Here is a 20615-nt window from a genome sequence, read left to right as displayed (position 1 = left end):
TCAACCAAAATGCCTCTGTTTGGGACCCTGTCCACCGGTGAATGGCTGCAAGAAGGAAGAAATTAACACATCCCCTCCCTGAGTCTTGCCATTCCAGAGATATTTACAAGATTAATGGTCTTTTTACTTTGTTTCCTCACCTCCCCCTACCTCATCTCTTTTCTATAAAAGAAACTAGCATCCAGGCCACAATAAAATGGTTATTTTGAGTCGTTAGTCATGTTCTCGGTCAGCTGACTTTGTGAATAAAGTAGTAATCTTTGCTTCAACTCCTAGTCTCTCAGATTTATTGGCCTGTCATGTAGTGAGCAGAGCGAGCTTGAACTGGGTACCACATGCATTTTACCAAGACCTCCAATATTGGAGCACCTGTTTGTGTGACCTGCTATATTAATGTGATGTTATCAGTGTAAAGGACATTAAGTGTTGTATCCACTAAGTGTAGTGGATGCAGAGGGGGGTCAGATATCTGCAGACTATATCAAGGAATGAAATAGGGTTAACATAGCCTTAAAGCAATATTGTAAATGAATATTTTTGTTCATCTTACATGAAAGTAAACTGTTTCTGATTATTTATTTTTTCTAATCAGAATGGAAAAGACTACATTCCTCAAATCATGACTGCATGCCGTGTACTGGAGCTCCATTAAAGTATCCTGTATTTGTGGAGCACTGTCAGAGGTACTAATGCTTATTGGAACTTGAAGCAGTCTACAGGCATCCTTTTTCTTTTTTAATTCATTAAAAAAAAAACCTGAAGTATAGTTGATTTACAATGTTATGTTTGTTTCACACCCTTACTTTCCTTACATTATGGTAACCATAATGTCTCTAATCTGTGAATCTATTTCTGGTTTTTAAATACATTCATTTTTGTCATTTTCATACATTCTTTTAAGATTCCACATATCAGTGATATCATATGCTATTTGCCTTTCTTTGTCTTATTTACTTCACTTCATAGGATAATCTGTAGGCCCATCTATGTTGCTGCAAATGGCAATATTTCATTCTTTTTATGGCCAAGTAGTATTCCATTGTATATATAAATATCACATCTTGTTTATCCATCCATTGATGGACAAGTAATGTGCTTCCACGTCTTGGCTAGTGTAAATAGTGCTGCAGTGAATATTGAGGTACATGTATTTTTTGAATTATGTTTTTTTTTTCTTCTGGATATACACCCAGAAGTGTTATTGCAGAATCTTATGTTAACTTTAATTTTAGCTTTTAAGGAACCGTCATACTGTTTTATATAGTGGCTAAACAAATTTATATTCTCATCAACAGTAGAGTTCCTTTTTCTCCACATCACTCCCCGGATTTATTATTTGTAGGCTTTTTAATGACAGCTATTCTGACTGGCATGAGGTTATACCTCATTGTAGTTTTGATTTGCATTTTCTTTATAATTGCAATGCTGAGCATTTTCCCACATGCCTGTTGGCTCTATGTATGTCCTTTTTGGAGAAATGTCTATTCAGGTCTTCTGCCCATTTTTTTCCCTAGTGGCTCAGGAGGTAAAGTATCCACTTGCAATGCAGGAGATCTGGGTTCGATCCCTGGGTTGGGAATATCCCCTGGAGAAGGGAATGGCAACCCACTCCAGTTTTCTTGCATGGATAATTCCACGGACAGAGGAGCCTGGATGGCTATAATCTATGGAGTCTCAAAGAGTCAGACATGACTGAAGCAACTTAGCATGCATGCACACCCATTTTTTGATTGAGTTATTTGATTTTTTTTTACATTAAACTGTATGAGATGTTTGTGTATTTTAGAAATTAGTCAACCCCTGTCAGTCACATCATTTGCAAATATTTTCTTCCATTCCATAAGCTGTCTTTTCATTTTATCATTTCCTTTGCAAAATCTTTTAAGTTCAATTGGGTCCCATTTATTTATTTTTGCTTTTATTTCTGTTACTCTAGGAGGCAGATTGAAAAAAATATTCCTGCAATTTATGTATTTATGTCATAGAGTGTTCTGCTTATGTTTTTCTCTAAGAGTTTTAGAATATCTAGTCTTTACATGTTTCAATGCCGTTCTCCCAAATCTTCCCACCCTCTCCCTCTCCCACAGAGTCCATAAGACTGTCCCATACATCAGTGTCTCTTTTGCTGTCTCATGTAAAATATCATGTATGAAACGAGATGCCAGTCCAGGTTCAATGCACAATACTGGATGCTTGGGGCTAGTGCACTGGGATGACCCAGAGGGATGGTATGGGGAGGGAGGAGGGAGGAGGGTTCAGGATGGGGAGCACATGTATACCTGTGATGGATTCATTTTGATATTTGGCAAAACTAATACAATTATGTAAAGTTTAAAAATAAAATAAAAAAAAAAGAATATCTAGTCTTACGTTTAGGTCTTTAGTTAATTTTGTGTTTATTTTTGTATTTGGTGCTTCAAATCTTCTAATTTCATCTTTTACATGTAGTCGTTCAGTTACAGGCATTCTTTTAGAGTCATCTGGTTTCTGGATGGTCTAGACTGCTGAATTAAATAGAGAAATAATGTGACTACTTCTGAAGCACCCTTTATATATTTGGTGAAGGCATTAATTTCTCGTTTCAAGTATTCTGGAATCCTATCATCTCCATTGACTCTAGGAAGTTTAGATCCACAACAGAACCTTCTACCACTGAGTTTCTTATGAAACTCGAGTCCCTTCCATTAGTGTCTTTAAAAAATTCCTTTAGTGGAAGACATGCCTTCTCAGGAAACAGTCACCCAATACCTTCTCTGCTCTTACATCCTTGAGTTGGAAATTACCCGGCCTAAATGTTATTTTCTCATCATTTATCATATTAGTGGAATTTCACAAGTGTCAGTTTCATTGTGCAGTGGTTACCACTGCTCTCAATAGTTCTCACATGTTAGAAAAAATTGCCAAAGCCAATGCACAGTTTTCAACTGTACTCTATCCCAATTCGGTGCTGGTGAGTTGTAGTAATGCTGTGCTAGGGCATGCTGATGGTTATGACCACCTCATTCCACCAACAATGGACTCTCATTTCCATTTGTCTGTGAGTGGTCTGATTCCAGGATCCCATTCCAAGAATCTGCTGAATGCACTAGTCAAACAATTTACTAAGATAAGTTGTTAGAATTACAAAACCTAAACAAAATTTTCTACATATATTATAAACAAACAAAAACATTAGTGTTTAATGTGGTGAAAGCTTGGATTTTTATAATAGTTAATCTGCCACTGCTTCATCTGAATAATTTCAATAATCTGAATTAACTCAATCTATTTACATATATGGTTCGGCGAATTTCTAACACAAAGAGACAGAAAACACTTTCCAATAAAATTTGGAAACTGAATTTCAGAAAACTATCCTTTTGGAATGGTTTGCTCTAAGAAATTTTAGTCCTCATTTACCCCTTGAATTCAAGAAAGAACTCCAAGAAGAACAGATCACTTAAGACTTGAGCTCATATATGGTCCTGTAAAGACTGGCTACAGATTTAAAGATCAATTCAGTTAAGAACTCTAGACCTCACTATTCATCAGGGAAATGCAAATCAAAACCACAGTGAGACATCACCTCACATTTATCCAAATGGTTAATATGAAAAATATGACAAATAACGAGTACTAGCAAGGATGTGGATAAAAGGGAACCCTCGTGCACTGTTGGTGGCATTGTAGATTGGAAAACTACTATAGATTGTACTTTGGAAAACACTATGGAATTTTTTCAAATAATTAAAAGTAGAACTGTCATACGATCCAGGATTTTCACTTCTGGGTATTTACCTGAAGAAAACAAAAACTCTAATTTGAAAAGGTATTTATTGTAGCATTATTTACAGTAGCCAACATATGAAAGTAACCTACATGCCTTTCAACAGATGAATGAATAAAGAAGATGGGATATGTAAATATGTATATATATACATACACGTTATGAAATACTACTCAGTCATAAAAAATGAAGTGCCCATTTGTGACAACATGAATGGATTTAGAGGGTGTCATGTTAGGTCAAATACTGCATGATCTCACTTATACATGGGATCTAAAAAATAAAATGAACAAACAAACCAAAGCGATATAAAAACAGACTCAGAGATACAGAGAACAAATGGGTAAATGCCAGAAGGAGAGATGCTGAAAGGAGTGGGCGAAATAGGTGAAGGGGATTGAGGTACACACCTCCAGTTATATAAAAGTCATGGTGATATGATACAGAGCATAAGGAATATAGTCGATAACAAAGTAATAACTTTGTATAGGAACAGATGGTTACTAGACATATCTTCATAGTGATAATTTCATAATGTAGGCAGATAGCAACATAATATAACACACATCTGAAATTGAAAGTCACTCAGTCTTGCCTGAATCTTTGCAACCCCATGGACTATAGAGTCTATGGCATTCTCCAGGCCAGAATACTGGAGTGGGTAGCCTATCCCTTCTCCGGGGGATCTTCCCAGCTCAGGGATCGAGCTCAGATCTCTAGCATTGCAGGTGAATTCTTTACCAGCTGAGCCACCAGGGAAGCCCTATACATCTGAAACAAGCGTAATATTGTAGGTCAGTCTATATTTCAATTTAAAAAAATCTTTAATTTCCTAATTAAAAAAAGAATAAATTTCAGAGGCGAGTTATTTTATTACAAAGGCAAGCAGTTAATGACCACCAATTTCTTATGTGCCAAGCCTGGTCTTCTCCTGGGAAGGTGACAGAATCCTGAAGAAGCACTGGTTGGTTTATGCCATCAAAACAAAGTTGGCCCTTCAGTAGCTTGAAGTTTCACACCATAAGTTTCTCTAAGCATTTTATTAGCACTATTTTCAATTTTTATTTTATATTGGAGTACAGTATAGTATATTGATTAACAGGCTTTCTAGCTGGCTCAGTGGTAAAGAATCTACCTGCCAAAGCAGGAAACACAGGACACATGGATTTGATCCCTGGGTCAGGAAGAGCCCCTGGAGGAGGAAACGTCAACCCACTCCAGTATTCTTGCCTGTAAAACCCATGGACAGAGGAGCCTGGCAGGCTATAGGCCATGGTGTCACAGAGTCTGATAGAACTGAGTGACTGAACATGCACAATAGTTGATTAACAGTGTTGTCTTAATTTCAGATGTACAACAAAGTGATTCATTTATACATGTACTTTCAAACTCCATGCATTGGAGAAGGAAATGGTAACCCACTCCAGTGTTCTTGCCTGGAGAATCCCAGGGATGGGGCAGCCTGGTGGACTGCTGTCTATGGGGTGGCACAGAGTTAGACATGACTGAAGTGACTTAGCAGTTCAAAGTCTTAATTAGATTACTACAGAATACTGAGCAGAGTTTTCTGTGCTATATAGTAAGTCCTCTTTGATTATCTATTTTAAATATAGCAGTGTATACATGTCAATCCAAAACTCCCAGTCCATCTGTCTCTCTACCCTTTAACCCTGGTATCCTTAAATTCATTTTCTAAGCCTGTGGGTCTGTTTCTGTTTTATAAATCAGTTCATTTGCATCATGCTTTTTAGATTCCACATATAAGCAATATCATATAAGTCTTTGTCTGACTTACTTCACTTAGTATGAGATTCTCCAAGTCGATGTTGTTGCAATTGGCATTATTTCATCCTTTTTAATAGCTTAGTAATATTCCATTGTATATATGTACCACATCTTCTTTATTCTTTCATTTGCTGATGGACATGTAGATTGTTTCTATGTCTTGGCTATCTTCATTATTGTAAACAACATTGCAATAAAAAAAAAAAAAAGAATCCCCTCTCTGATTTTAAGCTTTCTATCAAAAATGTGAAACCTCGTTACTTAACACTGCAAAATTTGGTGTCAAGGGACAAGATTACAAAATTTTAGACTTATTACAGTGAGAAAAATTGTTCTGTTATTATTTCTATCTTAATACTATAGCTTGTATGGTAGGAAAAGACCTTGTTTATTTCTAATGATTTGGCATGGAAGTTTCTAACAAAAAAAATCTATTAAATTCACTTTGAAAGTGTTAGTTGCCCAGTTGTGTCTGACTCTTTGTGAACCTGTTTACTGTAGCTCACCAGGCTCCATGAAACTCTCCAGGCAAGAATACTGGAGTGGGTTCAGTTCATTTCAGTTCAGCCGCTCAGTCATGTACGACTCTTTGCGACCCCATGAACCACAGCTCGCTCGGCCCCACATCCATCACCAGCTCCCGGAGTCCACCCAAACCCATGTCCATTGAGTCAGTGATGCCATCCAACCATCTCATCCTCTGTTGTCCCCTTCTCCTCTCTCCCTCAATCTTTCCCAGCATCAGGGTCTTTTCCAATGAGTCAGCTCTTCCCATCAGGTAGCCAAAGTATTGGAGCTTCAGGTTCAACATCAATCCTTCCAATGAACACCCAGGACTGATCTCCTTTAAGATGGACTGGTTGGATCTCCTTGCAGACTCTCAAGAGTCTTCTCCAACACCACAGTTCAAAAACATCAGTTCTTCAGTGCTAAGCTTCCTTTATAGTCCAACTCTCACATCCATACATGACCACAGGAAAAACCATAGCCTTGACTAGATGGACCTTTGTCGGCAAAGTAATGTCTCTGCTTTTGAATATGCTATCTAGGTTGGTCATAACTTTCCTTCCAAGGAGCAAGCGTCTTTTAATTTCATGGCTGCAAGCACCATCTGCAGTGATTTTGGAGCCCAGAAAAAGTCAGCCACTGTTTCTACTGTTTCCCCATCTATTTGCCATGAAGTAATGGGACCAGATGCCATGACCTTAGTTTTCTGAATGTTGAGGTTTAAGCCAACTTCTTCACTCTCCTCTTTCACTTTCATCAAGAGGCTCTTTAGTTCTTCTTCACTTTCTGCTGTAAGGGTGGTGTCATCTGCATATCTGAGGTTATTGATATTTCTCCCATTGGGTATCCATTCCCTTCCCTTCTCTTTACAGCCCAGGGGTGAAATCCAAGCTTCCTGCATTGCAGGCAGATGCTTTAGTGTCTCAGCCAACAGAGAATCTTACTTTCATGTAGTAAAACTAAAAGACTGCATTTCTCTCATAGTCTTTTTTTTTTTGTAAGTCTAGCCAAGATGGAATTCTTAAGTAATCAAAGACCTAATCAAAACAGTGTGATGTTCAGGAAATTATTTTTATAAAACATAGAATCTTTTTTTCTAGGCATTAATGAGTGCTTATGTGGCATGTGATCTTGTAAGTGCTTTGTATGTAATAATTCATCTAATTCTTCAGTGTGAGCAAGCTATCCATCATCCCCATTTTATAGATAAGGATACTGAGGAACAGATAGTTAAAAACAAATAGAAAATATACAAAAAAAAAAAAAAAAAAAGCAAAAACCCCACTAGCTCAAAGGGACAAGCCAAGGAGCTGTGATTTGAACCTAGGCTTCAGGATCCAGGCAGAGCACTACTCATCTCTGTCGGTGCTCAGTTTTTTAGCTCATCACTCTCTATGGATGTAAATGCTGCTGCTACTGCTACTAAGTCGAGTCAGTTGTGTTCGACTCTGTGCGACCCCATAGACGGCAGCCTACCAGGCTCCACCGTCCCTGGGATTTTCCAGGCAAGAGTACTGGAGTGGGGTGCCATTGCCTTCTCTGTGGATGCAAATGAGGTCCTGTTTTTTTCAAAGAGTATCTAAAGGGGGAAAAACATTTTTCCCCCTCCTCAGAAATCTTCTATTTGAGAAAAGACATTATTTTGGAAACAACCTTGGCACAAAGTCCAATGATAGTGCTTTAATTTTGTCCCTCAGGTGTACACTCTTGAGGTTTAGTTCTTCTGAGACCTGGCTTTAGAGCAGTTAAAACTATAGGGACATGCATCCTTTAATTGTGCTGCATGTGAGTCGGTATTCAGGACAAGGTGCATCTCTTGATCCGCAGACTCATCAACATCCAGACTTATCTTCCTTACCAAGTGTTGAGGGCATCGTGCTTGTTGCAGAAGCTGACTACCAAGCTGGGAATTAAATCTTCCACACTGACTTTCTGATGGAAACCAGAAATCCCTGGGTTTTGCTATTCCTCTTAAAGCAGTGAATGGAAAAACAATTCTTTTAATGAAGTGAGTATTCCATAGTTTGGGAATGAAAAGAAAATTTGAAATATAGTGGAAAGACTTTGGATGAACTTGGAGATTTAGGGAATATAAAACTCACCATCCCAAGTACTCCAAAGAGAGTGCTCTTTGGTGTTTAGTCCAGCTTTTCAGAGCACTAAGCAACTAATCTTCTGACTTTTTAAACTGAACTTTTTTTTTTTTTTTAAACATGATAGAGATAGCATAATGTCCAAGAAGAATTCTAAGGTAATAGATGCCAGAAATGGAAAGTGCATAGAGATCATTCTCCTTGTTTGCAGAAGCGGATATATGTCCTGTTCAGGTTCATATGCTGGTTAGTGGCAGGTGTGGCATCCTACCCTCACGACACACACTTGCCTGCAATGCCCATAATATCCACAACCACTGCCTGAAAGCTATGCTTTGAGAAACATTTCAGATGAGAAATTTCACCAACCACTTCAGCTCACAGTGACCCTTCCTTCTTCTGAAACCCTAGGGCATGTTTCATCTTGGACCTCTCTGAAATTTAAGTTTTCCTTTTCTTTCTAAGTCCTGTCTCCGCAACCAAGTTTAAATTCCTAAAAATAACAACTGACATTATTAGTTGACATTTAATAGGCAATTGCCTTGTGAAAATGAATCCTATAGATAATTTCTTAAATTATAAAAATAAGATAGAGATGTAGACTTTTTTAAACTATTGTTTTATACCATAGCATTTCATGTTCCACATCCTAATTATTGTATCTTCAAAATGTGGTATGTTTTGTTTTACTTATAGAGGTAAGTGAGTTGATTATACACATGATTTGAAACTAGAATCTTTGCTATGGATACTGATACACTTTGGGCTTCTTACTGTAATTATAACAGCTTGGTATCATCTTCCTCAATTGATGAGTCAGAAAAATAATATTTACCTTAAAATGGTGTCAGGGTTTCCCAGGTGGTGCTAGTGGTAAAAAATCTCCTGCCAAAGCAGAATAATAGGCAATGAGGGTTCGATCCCTGGTTTGGGAAGATCCCTTGGAGGAGGAAGTGGCAATCCACTCCAGTATTCTTGCCTGGAGAATCTGATGGACAGAGGAGCTTGCTGAGCTACAGCCCATGGAGTTGCAAAGAGTTAGATGTGACTGAAATGACTTAGCATGCATGCATGCAAAAATTGAGTCTAAATAAAAAATTTAAACATATGACATTATACACATTTTCTTAATAACAGAGATATTACCTGTTATAATCTATGTCTTAAATAATTTTTAAATATTATAAAATTTTGGAAATAATCTTATTATTCTGGTTAACAGAATATATTTATACATTTATAAAAATTATAAGTAGAAATCATCTAGAGATTAAGTCAGATGAGCTTAATGCAGGTGTTTTTTAATATAGTTTCCATAAAAAGCTGTTATGTGTTGTTTGACAGATTAATTAATCTCGGAAGCAGGGCATCTAAGTCTCTCGAAAGGCATTATATTTCATTATTCAAATTATATGGTTGGTGAAATTTTCTTCATGCTAACCCCAATTTTAAATCCTTTTTCTTTTTGTGCCACTCCTATCTTCAGAATTGTCAAAGAGTAAATGAATCCAGTCTCTATTTTCAAGAAACCCTACATAAACATAAATATAATTGTCATGTGTTACAACATAATATTCTTCATGCTAAATAACACTCTGGCAGTTGTATACATTTACCTTTTGAATACTTTCTTTTCATAAGGGGATAGATTAATATACACAGATATGAATGTTGTCTTCATAATATCCAAATGACACTATTCATTCCATCAGTAGAGGAACTGAAAGTGTTTTATTTCTGTTCTACTTAGCTTATCCCAGTGTCTGTTATCAAGATCTAAATTTTCTTTTGTGTCTTACAATATCACTGGTAACTGTATTCTTAGGGGGTGTTCTTATCCTATCATGCAATAAAGATGAAATACAAAGATTGAATCTCATATCGAATACAATTTTAGAACCCATGGGAGTTTTTGATATTGCAGTTAGACTCTTGAAGGCAGAGAATGCTGAATCCAAAAAGATCAACTATGAACTTGTCCAATTTTACAGGATCTGTGCTCAAGTGATAGGGTCTAGTCCCTAGAAATATTGTCAACCAGTCTAATGCTATTTCTGTAACTGCCACCTATCTAGATTAGAATAAAAAAACTACAATTAGTTTAAAAGACTATTTTATATGTGCTTATGTAAAGGAGACAGGGATCAAGACCATTCCCATGGAAAAGAAATGAAAAAAAGCAAAATGGCTGTCTGGGGAGGCCTTACAAATAGCTGTCAAAAGAAGAGAGGTGAAAAGCAAAGGATAAAAGAAAAGATATAAACATCTGAATGCAGAGTTCCAAAGAATAGCAAGAAGAGATCAGAAAGCCTTCTTCAGCAATCAAGGCAAAGAAATAGACAAAAACAACAGAATGGGAAAGACTAAGGATCTCTTCAAGAAAATCAGAGATACCAAAGGAATATTTCATGCAAAGACGGGCTCAATAAAGGACAGAAATGGTATGGACGTAACAGAAGCAGAAGATATTAGGAAGAGATGGCAAGAATACACAGAAGAACTGTACAAAAAAGATCTTCACGACCCAGATAATCACGATTGTGTGATCATTGACCTAGAGCCAGACATCCTGGAATGTGAAGTCAAGTGGGCCTTAGAAAGCATCACTATGAACAAAGCTAGTGGAGGTGATGGAATTCCAGTTGAGCTATTCCAAATCCTGAAAGATGATGCTGTGAAAGTGCTGCACTCAATATGCCAGCAAATTTGGAAAACTCAGCAGTGGCCACAGGACTGGAAAAGGTCAGTTTTCATTCCAATCCCAAAAAAGGCAATGCCAAAGAATGCTTAAACTACCGCACAATTGCACTCATCTCACACGCTAGTAAAGTAATGCTCAAAATTCTCCAAGCCAGGCTTCAGCAATATGTGAACTGTGAACTTCCTGATGTCCAGCTGGTTTTAGAAAAGGCAGAGCCCACTTGGTCATGGTGTATGATCTTTTTAATGTGTTGTTGGATTCTGATTGCTAGAATTTTCTTAAGGATTTTTGCATCTATGTTCATCAGTGATATTGGCCTGTACTTTTCTTTTTTTGTGGGATCTTTGTCAGGTTTTGGTATTAGGGGGATGGTGGCCTCATAGAATGAGTTTGGAAGTTTACCTTCCTCTGCAATTTTCTGGACGAGTTTGAGCAGGATAGGTGTTAGCTCTTCTCTAAATTTTTGGTAGAATTCAGCTGTGAAGCCGTCTGGATCTGGGCTTTTGTTTGCTGGAAGATTTTTGATTATAGTTTCAATTTCCGTGCTTGTGATGGGTCTGTTAAGATTTTCTATTTCTTCCTGGTCCAGTTTTGGGAAGTTGTACTTTTCTAAGAATTTGTTCATTTCTTCCACGTTGTCCATTTTATTGGCATGTAATTGTCGATAGTAGTCTCTTATGATTCTTTGTATTTCTGTGTTGTCTGTTGTGATCTCTCCACTTTCGTTTCTAATTTTATTGATTTGATTTTTCTCCCTTTGTTTCTTGATGAGTCTGGCTAATGGTTTGTCAATTTTATTTATCCTTTCAAAGAACCAGCTTTTGGTTTTGTTGATTTTTGCTATGGTCTCTTTTGTTTCTTTTGCATTTATTTCTGCTCTAAGTTTTAAGATTTCTTTCCTTCTACTAACCCTGGGGTTCTTCATTTCTTCCTTTTCTAGTTGCTTTAGGTGTAGAGTTAGGTTATTTATTTGACTTTTTTCTTGTTTCTTGAGGTGTGCCTGTATTGCTATGAACTCTCCCCTTAGGACTGCTTTTACCGTGTCCCACAGGTTTTGGGTTGTTGTGTTTTCATTTTCCTTCGTTTCTATGCAAATTTTGATTTCTTTTTTGATTTCTTCTGTGATTTGTTGGTTATTCAGCAGCGTGTTGTTCAGCCTCCATATGTTGGAATTTTTAACAGTTTTTCTCCTGTAATTGGGATCTAATCTTAGTGCATTGTGGTCAGAAACGATGCTTGGAATGATTTCTATTTTTTTGAATTTACCAAGGCTAGCTTTATGGCCCAGGATGTGATCTATCCTGGAGAAGGTTCCATGTGCGCTTGAGAAAAAGGTGAAATTCATTGTTTTGGGATGAAATGTCCTATAGATATCAATTAGGTCTAACTGGTCTATTGTATCATTTAAAGTTTGTGTTTCCTTGTTAATTTTCTGTTTAGTTGATCTATCCATAGGTGTGAGTGGGGTATTAAAGTCTCCCACTATTATTGTGTTATTGTTAATTTCTCCTTTCATACTTATTAGCATTTGTCTTACATACTGCGGTGCTCCCATGTTGGGTGCATATATATTTATAATTGTTATATCTTCTTCTTGGATTGATCCTTTGATCATTATGTAGTGACCTTCTTTGTCTCTTTTAACAGCCTTTGTTTTAAAGTCTATTTTATCTGATATGAGTATTGCTACTCCTGCTTTCTTTTGGTCCCTATTTGCATGGAAAATCTTTTTCCAGCCCTTCACTTTCAGTCTGTATGTGTCCCCTGTTTTGAGGTGGGTCTCTTGTAGACAACATATGTAGGAGTCTTGTTTTTGTATCCATTCAGCCAGTCTTTGTCTTTTGGTTGGGGCATTCAACCCATTTAAGGTTTAAGGTAATTACTGATAAGTATGATCCCTTTGCCATTTACTTTATTGTTTTGGGTTCGAACTTATACACCGTTTTTGTGTTTCCTGTCTAGAGAATATCCTTTAGTATTTGTTGGAGAGCTGGTTTGGTGGTGCAGAATTCTCTCAGCTTTTGCTTGTCTGAAAAGCTTTTGATTTCTCCTTCATACTTGAATGAAATCCTTGCTGGGCACAATAATCTGGGCTGTAGGTTATTTTCTTTCATCATTTTAAGTATGTCTTGCCATTCCCTCCTGCCTTGGAGAGTTTCTATTGAAAGATCAGCTGTTATCCTTATGGGAATTTCCTTGTGTGTTATTTGTTTTTTTCCCCTTGCTGCTTTTAATATTTGTTCTTTGTGTTTGATCTTTGTTAATTTGATTAATATGTGTCTTGGGGTGTTTCGCCTTGGGTTTATCCTGTTTGGGACTTTCTGGGTTTCTTGGCCTTGGGTGATTATTTCCTTCCCCATTTTAGGGAAGTTTTCAACTATTATCTCCTCAAGTATTTTCTCATGGTCTTTCTTTTTGTCTTCTTCTTCTGGAACCCCTATGATTCGAATGTTGTAGCGTTTAATATTGTCCTGGAGGTCTCTGAGATTGTCCTCATTTCTTTTAATTCATTTTTCTTTTATCCTCTCTGATTCATTTATTTCTATCATTATATCTTCTAATTCACTAATCCTATCTTCTGCCTCTGTTATACTACTATTTGTTGCCTCCAGAGTGTTTTTAATTTCATTTATTGCATTATTCATAGTGGGAGACTTTAATACCCCACTCACACCTATGGATAGATCAACTAAACAGAAAATTAACAAGGAAACACAAACTTTAAATGATACAATAGACCTGTTAGACCTAATTAATATCTATAGGACATTTCATCCCAAAACAATGAATTTCACCTTTTACTCAAGCGCACATGGAACCTTCTCCAGGATAGATCACATCCTGGGCCATAAAGCTAGCCTTGGTAAATTCAAAAAAATAGAAATCATTCCAAGCATCGTTTCTGACCACAATGCACTAAGATTAGATCCCAATTACAGGAGAAAAACTGTTAAAAATTCCAACATATGGAGGCTGAACAACACGCTGCTGAATAACCAACAAATCACAGAAGAAATCAAAAAAGAAATCAAAATTTGCATAGAAACGAAGGAAAATGAAAACACAACAACCCAAAACCTGTGGGACACGGTAAAAGCAGTCCTAAGGGGAGAGTTCAAAACTATACAGGCACACCTCAAGAAACAAGAAAAAAGTCAAATAAATAACCTAACTCTACACCTAAAGCAACTAGAAAAGGAAGAAATGAAGAACCCCAGGGTTAGTAGAAGGAAAGAAATCTTAAAACTTAGAGCAGAAATAAATGCAAAAGAAACAAAAGAGACCATAGCAAAAATCAACAAAACCAAAAGCTGGTTCCGTGAAAGGATAAATAAAATTGACAAACCATTAGCCAGACTCATCAAGAAACAAAGGGAGAAAAATCAAATCAATAAAATTAGAAACGAAAGTGGAGAGATCACAACAGACAACACAGAAATACAAAGAATCATAAGAGACTACTATCGACAATTACATGCCAATAAAATGGACAACGTGGAAGAAATGGACAAATTCTTAGAAAAGTACAACTTCCCAAAACTCGACCAAGAAGAAATAGAAAATCTTAACAGACCCATCACAAGCACGGAAATTGAAACTATAATCAAAAATCTTCCAGCAAACAAAAGCCCAGATCCAGACGGCTTCACAGCTGAATTCTACCAAAAATTTAGAGAAGAGCTAACACCTATCCTGCTCAAACTCGTCCAGAAAATTGCAGAGGAAGGTAAACTTCCAAACTCATTCTATGAGGCCACCATCCCCCTAATACCAAAACCTGACAAAGATCCCACAAAAAAAGAACACGACAGGCCAATATCACTGATGAACATAGATGCAAAAATCCTTAACAAAATTCTAGCAATCAGAATCCAACAACACATTAAAAAGATCATACACCATGACCAAGTGGGCTTTATCCCAGGGATGCAAGGATTCTTCAATATCCACAAATCAATCAATGTAATACACCACATTAACAAATTGAAAAATAAAAACCATATGATTATCTGAATAGATGCAGAGAAAGCCTTTGACAAAATTCAACATCCATTTATGATAAAAACTCTCCAGAAAGCAGGACTAGAACGAACATACCTCAACATAATAAAAGCTATATATGACAAACCCACAGCAAACATTATCCTCAATGTTGAAAAATTGAAAGCATTTCCTCTAAAGTCAGGAACAAGACAAGGGTGCCCACTTTCACCTTTACTATTCAACATAGTTTTGGCCACAGCAATCAGAGCAGAAAAAGAAATAAAAGGAATCCAAATTGGAAAAGAAGAAGTAAAAGTCTCACTGTTTGCAGATGACATGATCCTCTACATAGAAAACCCTAAAGACTCCACCAGAAAATTACTAGAACTAATCAATGACTATAGTAAAGATGCAGGATATAAAATCAACACACAGAAATCCCTTGCATTCTTATACACTAATTATGAGAAAACAGAAAGAGAAATTAAGGAAACAATTCCATTCACCATTGCAACGGAAAGAATAAAATACTTAGGACTATATCTACCTAAAGAAACTAAAGACCTATATATAGAAAACTATAAAACACTGGTGAAAGAAATCAAAGAGGACACTAATAGATGGAGAAATATACCATGTTCATGGATTGGAAGAATCAATATAGTGAAAATGAGTATACTACCCAAAGCAATCTATAGATTCAATGCAATCCCTATCAAGCTACCAACAGTATTCTTCACAGAGCTAGAACAAATAATTTCACAATTTGTATGGAAATACAAAAAACCTCGAGTAGCCAAAGCGATCTTGAGAAAGAAGAATGGAACTGGAGGAATCAACCTACCTGACTTCAGGCTCTACTACAAAGCCACAGTCATCAAGACAGTATGGTACTGGCACAAAGACAGAAATATAGATCAATGGAACAAAATAGAAAGCCCAGAGATAAATCCACGCACATATGGACACCTTATATTTGACAAAGGAGGCAAGAATATACAATGGATTAAAGACAATCTCTTTAACAAGTGGTGCTGGGAAAACTGGTCAACCACTTGTAAAAGAATGAAACTAGAACACTTTCTAACACCATACACAAAAATAAACTCAAAATGGATTATAGATCTCAATGTAAGACCAGAAACTATAAAACTCCTAGAGGACAACATAGGCAAAACACTCTCCGACATACATCACAGCAGGATCCTCTATGACCCATCTCCCAGAATATCGGAAGTAAAAGCAAAAATAAACAAATGGGACCTAATTAAACTTAAAAGCTTCTGCACATCAAAGGAAACTATTAGCAAGGTGAAAAGACAGCCTTCAGAATGGGAGAAAATAATAGCAAATGAAGCAACTGACAAACAACTAATCTCAAAAATATACAAGCAACTCCTACAGCTCAACTCCAGAAAAATAAATGACCCAATCAAAAAATGGGCCAAAGATCTAAATAGACATTTCTCCGAAGAAGACATACAGATGGCTAACAAACATGAAAAGATGCTCAACATCACTTATTATCATAGAAATGCAAATCAAGACCACTATCAGGTACCATTTCACACCAGTCAGAATAGCTGGGATCCAAAAGTCTGCAAATAATAAATGCTGGAGAGGGTGTGGAGAAAAGGGAACCCTCTTACACTGTTGGTGAGAATGCAAACTAGTACAGCCACTATGGAGAACAGTATGGAGATTTCTTAAAAAACTGGAAATAGAACTGCCTTATGATCCAGCAATCCTACTCCTGGGCATACACAGTGAGGAAACCAGAAGGGAAAAGGACACGTGTACCCCAATGTTCATCGCAGCACTGTTTATAATAGCCAGGACATGGAAGCAACCTAGATGTCCATCAGCAGATGAATGGATAAGAAAGCAGTGGTACATATACACAATGGAGTATTACTCAGCCATTAAAGGAATACATTTGAATCAGTTCTAATGAGGTGGATGAAACTGGAGCCTATTATACAGAGTGAAGTAAGCCAGAAGGAAAAACACCAATACAGTATACTAACGCATATATATGGAATTTAGAAAGATGGTAACAATAACCCTGTGTATGAGACAGCAAAAGAGACACTGATGTATAGAACAGTCTTATGGACTCTGTGGGAGAGGGTGAGGGTGGGAAGATTTGGGAGAATGGCATTGAAACATGTAAAATATCATGTATGAAACGAGATGCCAGTCCAGGTTTGATGCACGATACTGGATGCTTGGGGCTAGAGCACTGGGACGACCCAGAGGGATGGTATGAGGAGGGAGGAGGGAGGAGGGTTCAGGATGGGGAACACATGTATAACTGTGGTGGATTCATTTTGATATTTGGCAAAACTAATACAATTATGTAAAGTTTAAAAATAAAATAAAATTAAAAAAAATAAAGCTAAAAAAAAAAAAAAAAGAAAAGGCAGAAGAACCAGAGATCAAATTGCCAACATCTGCTGGTTCATTGAAAAAGCAAGAGAGTTCCAGAAAAACATCTACTTCTGCTTTATTGACTATGCCAAAGCCTTTGACTGTGTGGATCACAATAAACTGTGGGAAATTCTGAAAGAGATGGGAATACCAGACCACCTGATCTGCCTCTTGAGAAATCTGTATGCAGGTCGGGAAGCAACAGTTAGAACTGGACGTGGAACAACAGACTGGTTCCAAATAGGAAAGGGAGTTTGTCAAGGCTTTATATTGTCACCCTGTTTTTTTAACTTATATGCAGAGTACATCATGAGAAACGCTGGACTGGAAGAAACACAAGCTGGAATCAAGATTGCTGGGAGAAATGTCAATAACCTCAGATATGCAGATGACACCACCCTTATGGCAGAAAGTGAAGAGGAACTAAAAAGCCTCTTGATGAAAGTGAAAGAGGAGAGTGAAAAAGTTGGCCTAAAGCTCAACATTCAGAAAACGAAGATCATGGCATCCGGTCCCAGCACTTCACGGGAAATAGATGGGGAAACAGTGGAAACAGTGTCAGTCTTTATTTTTCTGGGCTCCAAAATCACTGCAGATGGTGACTGCAGCCATGAAATTAAAAGACGCTTACTCTTTGGAAGGAAAGTTATGACCAACTTAGATAGCATATTCAAAAGCAGAGACATTACTTTGCCAACAAAGGTTCATCTAGTCAAGGCTATGGTTTTTCCTGTGGTCATGTATGGATGTGAGAGTTGGACTGTGAAGAAGGCTGAGCGGTGAAGAATGGATGCTTTTGAACTGTGGTGTTGGAGAAGACTCTTGAGAGTCCCCTGGACTGCAAAGAGATCCAACCAGTCCATTCTGAAGGAAATCAGCCCTGGGATTTCTTTGGAAGGAATGATGCTAAACCTGAAACTCCAGTAGTTTGACCACCTGATGCGAAGAGTTGACTCATTGGAAAACACTCTGATGCTGGGAGGGATTGGGGGCAAGAGGAGAAGGAGATGACAGAGGATGAGATGGCTGGATGGCATCACTGACTTGATGGACGTGAGTCTGAGTGAACTCCGAGAGTTGGTGATGGACAGGGAGGCCTGGCATGCTGCGATTCATGGGGTCGCAAAGAGTCGGACACGACTGAGCGACTGATCTGATCTGATCTGGATTAAAAAAAAAAAACGTGTGTTTTTTATTTCTTACGTAGGTTACAAATGACCAGTGGAAGATCAGAATCACACAGCAGTGACTGAATTTCTTTTCTCGGGCCTCACAGATCATATTAGCAGATTGCCCTATTTGTCATTCTTTTTGTCTATCTTGTCACGCTAGGGAGTAACTTGGGGATGATCACTCTCATATGGATTGATCCCAGACTCCACACTCCTATGTACTTTTTTCTTAGCCACTTGTCCTTTGTAGACTTGTGTTCCTCTCCTTCCGTTGCCCCCAAGATGCTGTGTGATATCTTTGTGGAGAGAAAGAGCATCTCTTTCATGGGTTGTGCTGCACAGATGTTTTTCTTTGGTCTTTTTGTGGCCACTGAATGTTTCCTGCTGGCTTCCATGGCCTATGATCTATATACAGCCATCTGTAAGCCCTTGTTGTACACACTCATTATGTCCCAGATGGTCTGGTTGTAGCTGGTGTATAGGCCCTTATCCTGTGGCTCTTATAAGCTCTATGACCCATACCACACTGACGTTTTGCTTACCCTTCTGTGGTCCAAATGTTATCAATCACTTTTTCTATGACATTTCACTACTGCTTTCCCTAGTGTGCACAGACACCTCAGTGATTAAATGTTCACTTTTCACCTTGGCTGGAGCAATAGGCATACTCAGTGGCCTGATCATCACAGTCTCCTGTGTTTGCATCCTGGTGGCCATCCTGAGCATCCAGACTGCCGATGGAAGGAGAAAAGCTTTCTCTACTTGTTCGTCTCACCTGACACTTGTCTCCATCCTATATGGACTCTTTTCTTCATTTATGTTCGACCTAGCTCAAGTTCCTCCTTAGATATCAGTAAAATGATTTCCCTTTTTCACATGATATTAACTCCAATGGCAACCCACTCCAGTACTCTTGCCTGGAGAATCCCATGGACGGAGGAGCCTGGTAGGCTGCAGTCCATAGGGTCACAAAGAGTCAGACACGACTGAGCGATTTCACTTTCACTTTTCACTTTCATGCATTGGAGAAGGAAATGGCAACCCACTCCAGTGTTCTTGCCTGGAGAATCCCAAGGATGGGGGAGCCTGGTGGGTTGCTGTCTATGGGGTCGCACAGAGTTGGACACGACTGAAGCGACTTAGCAGAAGCAGCAGCAGCAACTCCCATGTTGAACCCTCTTATCTACAGCTTGAGGAACAAAGAGGTGAAGAATTCATTCAGTAGGAAGTGTGAAAAGAAAACTATTTTTAAAGGTGGATAAAATGTAATTCTAATTGTGCTGCATCAAAAATGTTGATTTGATTATGTGTGGTACAAAGAATACTGGACTGAGAAATAGACTCTTTTTAATCTCTAGGTCTGACAGTTGTATATACTGAAACTACTGTTTATATTGTTTTTTCTTCAGTCTTCTCCTTTGGAAAATAATAGGGAATACAAAATATTATATATATATATATATAGTATAAATGTAACATAATCCAGAAGAACATTTATGCATTCTTCTATGTGTGAAAACATTCTAATCTTCTCCAGAAAATCAAATGATATAAGGGAAAGTTCACCAGAGTTAATTAATAAAGGTTTCTTGGACCTTGGTAAAAGCTGAGCAATGGAAAGTGAGTCAACAATTGTTGAACATGTGAAAATGCAAATATGAAATTTGAATGGTATACAAAATATTAAGTTTATCCAGATATGAAACTACCATCACTAATTGTCAGTCTTGTAAAAATTTCCAACATCATTTTACTAACCCTGGAAATTATCATAGTAAGTGTAGACAGTCAAAGAGGGAAAGACAAATACCATAGGATATCACTTATATGCACAATGTAAAAAAAAATGGTACAAATAAACTTAATTACAGAACAAAAACATGCTCACAGTTTTAGAAAATAAACTTATGGTTGCCAAAGGGGAAAGGTGGGTGGGGGAAGGAATAACTTGGGAGTTTGGAATTGACCTATACACACTACTATATTTAAAATATATTTAAAAAGGATTACCAATAAAGACCTATGTATAGCAGAGGGAACTCTGCTCAATATTCTGTAATAGCCTGAATGGGAAAAGAATTTGAAAAGGAATAGATATACGTATGTGTATAACTGAATCACTTTGTAGCACATTTGAAATTAACACATTGTTAATCAAACATACTCCAATATAAAAC

General features: G+C 37.5%; 1 pseudogene; it reads left to right on the top strand.

Annotated features, from left to right (window-relative positions):
• The first annotated feature begins 9 nt into the window (after positions 1 to 9).
• On the top strand, positions 10 to 19700 carry LOC147358744 (olfactory receptor 5G29-like; annotated as a pseudogene).
• Positions 19701 to 20615: the final 915 nt, after the last annotated feature.

This window comes from Bos grunniens, chromosome 15 (assembly GCF_055505025.1).
Source record: "Bos grunniens cultivar Pamir isolate PY7600 chromosome 15, Bosgru_T2T1.0, whole genome shotgun sequence".
NCBI lineage: Eukaryota > Metazoa > Chordata > Mammalia > Artiodactyla > Bovidae > Bos > Bos grunniens.
Note: the sequence above shows the minus strand (reverse complement) of the source record. Positions and strands in the feature narration are given on the sequence as shown.